The sequence below is a fragment of the Strix uralensis genome, chromosome 11 (genome assembly GCF_047716275.1).
Source record: "Strix uralensis isolate ZFMK-TIS-50842 chromosome 11, bStrUra1, whole genome shotgun sequence".
NCBI lineage: Eukaryota > Metazoa > Chordata > Aves > Strigiformes > Strigidae > Strix > Strix uralensis.
In genome coordinates, this window is record NC_133982.1 from 1230257 (window position 1) to 1235072 (window position 4816).

General features: G+C 57.5%; 1 long non-coding RNA gene across 1 annotated transcript; it reads right to left on the reverse strand.

Moving 5' to 3' along the window:
• Window positions 1-1157: 1157 nt before the first annotated feature.
• On the reverse strand, window positions 1158-4529 carry LOC141948225 (uncharacterized). Its single transcript, XR_012630397.1, has 3 exons — window positions 4452-4529; window positions 2602-2681; window positions 1158-2308 (listed from the first exon to the last, which is right to left on the reverse strand). It is a non-coding gene; the product is annotated as an uncharacterized LOC141948225 (long non-coding RNA).
• Window positions 4530-4816: the final 287 nt, after the last annotated feature.

The window sequence follows — 4816 nt, forward strand, 5'->3', positions numbered from 1 at the left end:
TCACTGGGCCCTGTCAAAGGCGCTTCCGCAAGCAGCTGGGCCCTGCGGAGGGGGCTGCGTTTCTACCCTGTCCCTTGCCCAGCCTCCCTCCCACGTGTGCACTCACCGTTGGCCCAGGGCGCACTGGGGCGGCGCTGCCTCTTCTAACTGTCCCCACCGTGGCTCAGCCGTTGTGATGTCAGAGTGGCCAGAGCACATCACACCCACGCCCTCTGCACAGCCCCGGCCTTCAGCCCCAGCCCGCTTCCCCAGGCAGCCAAAGACCCCACACCCACAAAGTACAGACCCACCCTGCAGACAGCGCTGCCGGGGGCTCCTTTACAAAGCCCTTAGCAAGCGTACGGTCAGGTGACGTGACCCGGGGATGCTTCGCTCCTTGAGATCCCATCCCGGGAGATGGAGTCGGCTCCCTTGGTGCTGGCCTCTGAGCTGGTGGTTGTGGGTGTCTCTGGTGCCTTCATGACACTGATGGGTGTGGGTGGTGCGTATCCTGGGGGTGGGAGAGATGCAGAATGGGAGCAAGGGAACAGCTAGGGAGGTCCCCTTGCTATCCCCCCAGGAAAGAGCAAAGGGCAGGAAAAGCGGGGAAAGAGCAACACACTCCACAGCCAAGCTCTGCAGAGATACCGACCTCCCTTGTTTCTCTGCCGGCCCTCCTAAGAAACCACATCTTTGAGGGAGAAAGCTCCTATGCTTAGCCCAACCTCCAGCACCAGTATTCTACTTCAGAAGTTCAGAGCCATGCTGGAATAGACCAAGTGTTTTTCACCAGCGTTTTGTGATAAAGAACGTAGTTTCCTCAGAAATACGCTTCACTTAGAGGAAAAAGGGATTTTGTTGCATCATTAAAATACTTATGAAAATCCAAATAAATGTTTCATTTTGGGTGGAAAAGAACTCAGTCTGGGTTTTCCAGTGCTGCTGTAGTGTTAGGTAGCGTGGGACATTCGTGAGGGAGAACTAACACTTCCACAGGCCTTGTGAGGGGTCTGACAGATGTAGTCACTCATGTCACCCCAAAGTTAAGTGTTTCGGTACTATTCAAACAAATTCAATTAGAATTTTTCATTTTGAGATGAACATGCAGTATCAATGTTAATCAGATGTTGACATTCTACTGAAATTAAGCAGGAAATACACTGGCCTTAAAAGTTTGATCAACATAACTGAAATGTGCTGTGTTCAGCTGCACCCAGCCACTCGCTCACTCCCCCCTGGTCGGGGTGGGGGGGGCGGGGGGAAGGAGAATTGTAAGGGTAAAAGTGTGAAAACTCGTGGGATGAGACAGAGACAGTTTAATAGGTACATCAAAAGCTGCTCGCACAAGCAAAATGAAATGAGTTCCTTCACCACTCCCTGTCGGCAGGCAGCCATCTCCAGGAGAGCAGGGCTCCATCACACATAACGGTGACTTGGGAAGACAAACGCTGTAACTCTGAACGTCCCCTCCTTCCTCCTCCTTTCCCAGCTTTCATTGCTGATCACGACGTCATACAGTATGGAATATCCCTCTGGTCAGTTGGGGTCAGGTGTCCTGGCTGGGTCCTGTCCCAAATTCTTGACCACCCCAGCCTGCTCCCTGGCTGGGCAGCATGAGACACAGGGAAGGCCTGGCCGCTGTGCAAGCGCCGCTCGGCAACAGCTACAGCATCGGAGTGTTATCCACGCTAGTGTGGTCACAAACCCAAAAGACAGCGCCATACAAGCTACTGTGAAGGAAATTAACTATCCCAGCCAAACCAGTACACTCTGTTAGCATGGTTCCATTTTGAGTAAAAAAGAATCAGGTGAAGTCTTGTGTCCTATTTCTCTATGTGTATCTTAACTTTATAAGCTGGGCAGAGGTTATAAAGTTAAGCAGAGGCAGACGACGGACAGAGGCAGCGCTGGCTGTGAAGGCGACGGCGAGGGCTGGCAGCTGGGCTGGCACTGGACAGTAACTGGGCTGCCTGCTGACAGAAGGGCAGCAGGATGCGAGCTCAAAGCTTTACACAAAAAGTTATTTAGTGACTGTTCTCTCCAGTAGGTACCATTAAAGCATCTTGGCAGGACCCTGCCCTGCAGGCCCAAACAGGGCTTCTCTCTCCTGGCCAGCTTTGCCTTGAAGAAACCTGCAGTAACGACATCACCAGAGCTCTCGGGGCCTGAGAAGATTCACTCTGCCAAGGGCAGCTCTGAGTAGCCCCAGAGATCCAGAGCAGAGGGAAGAACAGTCCCAGGGTGCAGGGCTGAGGCAGATGGGGGCTTCTCTTCAGGGCAGCTCCTCTTCCCCCGACAGACTGTCACCCTCCTCCTGCAGGTCAAAGCTCTGGGAAGGAGCAGGACAAAGAGCTGCTGAGAAATACGAAAGCAAGAGCTGCACTCTGCTGTGGGTCTGTCAGATTGGGTCTGGGGCAGCGTGGGCTCTTCAGAGGGTCCCCACCTCAGCCCTTCCACCCCAGACACCAGCAGCACACAAACCCCGTGGGTCACCAGCACAAGGCCGAGCTTCCCACGCCTGCAGAGTTTTACCCTCTGCCCCAGGCTCTGCTTTCCCCGAGGGAAAAAAGAGCAGAGCTGTGAATGACCCCGGAGCAGCGCAGGAAGTGGAGCCTTTCTTACCTCCAGTTCTCCCGCGACCTGGCCCAGGAAATCTGAATTCTGTTGGTGAGCAGCTGCTGGTTTGATGCGTCACTGAAGAGCTGATGGGAAGGAGAACGCTTGTCACTCTAAGCAGGGGGCACTGGGTGTCTGGAACACATGGAAACTGTTCCCACACCGCAAGAAAAAACCCCAAACCTCTGCAACTCCCTGCAGCGACCGCCCCTCCCACGCAGCCCAAGAGCTGCCCCAGCCCATCTCCTGCTCTGTGCCTGCAGCAGCCTCCGTGTCCCTGGGCTGCACAGGGCTCTCAGGGGTGGTGACCCCAAGAGCTGGGTTCTACCTTCACTGCACTGGTGCCACCTGCATTTCTGTAGGTCCTACCCAAACCCCTCTGTGTGCCCCAACCCCACACATTTCTGTAGGTCCTAAAAAAAACCCCCATATACCCCACTCCTACACATTTCTGTAGGTCCTACACAAACCCCCCATATTCCCCACCCCCTCACATTCCTGTAGGTCCTACCAAAACTCCCCTATACTCCCCATCTCTAAACATTCCTCTAGGTCCAACCCAAACACCCCCGTGTCCCCCACCCCCCCACATTCCTGTAGGTCCTCCCCAAACCCGTCTGTCCCCCCACACCTCGAGGACAAATCAGGTGGAGATGGTGACAAGGAGGGGCAGGACCTAGTAGGGGTTGACTTGCGGAAAACAGACTCTACAACTCAGAGAGAGTTACACAGCAGGTATGTTTACTCCGGCACCGGGGTGCAAGGGGATTTCTCCACAAAGCTTGCACACCCCCAGCACATTTTACCAAAAACTTATCGAGTGTGGATATACATATTCATTGATTACATAACACACACATACATATGCATGAGTGAGGCTGGGTTAGCTCTAGAGGCTGGTGTCAGCAGTTTGTGTTCTCTTTGCACCTGCCCATTGCCTCCTGGGGGGCGTCTCTGGGGTCTGTTAGAGGAAGGCTCACAGTCCTCCTCACCTTGTACTTTTCCCCAGAGCATGTGCAGGTTCTCTCCACCAATTTCTTGAATAACAAGAGTGTTTTCAGCTGGTTTACTCATTCTATCTTACCTAAGAGAACCAATGGAACTTCTACCGTCCGTACATGGCTATCTTTACTCATTACCAAGACCCAACTAGTCAGAGCACATCTGTTTCCCAAGGACAAAAACATGATATTTTGCTGAACACTGCAGTTCTTGGTAGATTTTCACAGTAAACTGCTTTGTTTTGATGGACACAGCAGTCCTTGGTAAAATCCCACAGAACAGTCTGGGCAAGCAGGATTCTTAGCAATATTAAAAAATACTATAAGTAGTACTATAAGTTGCTATAAGTATATAAGTTGCTAAGCAGTTTGCTATAAGTAAATAAGTCTCAAAACAAGTAATCATTTCTTTGTATCACAGCCCCGCCGGCCCCGCACGGTCCCTCCAGCAGCGCCGCACCGAGGCCCCGCGGCGGCCCCGCGCAGCGCCGAGCGCTTCAGCGCGGACACCGAGCCGCGGCGAGCGGGGCGCGCAGCCGGCAGCGGCCTCTGCGGGAACGGACCCGCGGCCCGGGCAGCGCTGCCCGCGGCCCCGACCCAACGCGGCGGCGGCGGCGGCGCGTCCCCAGCGCGCAGCCGCGGGCGGGCGCTGCCCGGAGCGGCCCCGAGGGCTGGCGCGGGTCCCGCTCAGACGGGTCCCCTCGGCGCGGAGCCCGGCGCCGGCTCCGGGGGAAGCGGCGGGGCCGCGCGAGCCCCGCGAGCTGCCGCCGCCCAGCGCCGGCCCCGCGCGTCGATCCGCGCCCCCCCGCGCCCGCACCAGCCGCTCCCCCCCAGCGGGCGCGAGCGCAGCCTGACCGTGGGGCGGGAGGCGCCGGGGGAGCCCCGGAGCGGTCCGGGCTGTCCCTGTCTGCCGCCAGCTCGGCCGGCGCCGGCTCCTTCCGCGCGTCCTTCTGCGCCCCGCGGCCGGCAGCTGCCCCGCCCCGCCCCGCGCCCCCCCCCGCGCCGGCCGCCCCTCCCGCGGGCGTGTGTGTCCGCGTGTCAGGGGGCGGGAGCACGCGCGGTCCGGGTGTGCGTGCGCGGGTGTGACTGTGTCAGGGGGTCGCTGGGTGTCTGCGTGGGACTGTGCCTGCGCGTGGGGGGGCTGTGGGAGCGCGGACGGGGGCTGCGGCGGGTGAGAAAGTGCGTGTGCGACGGCGCGAGTGGGGTGCGGGGCCGTGTGG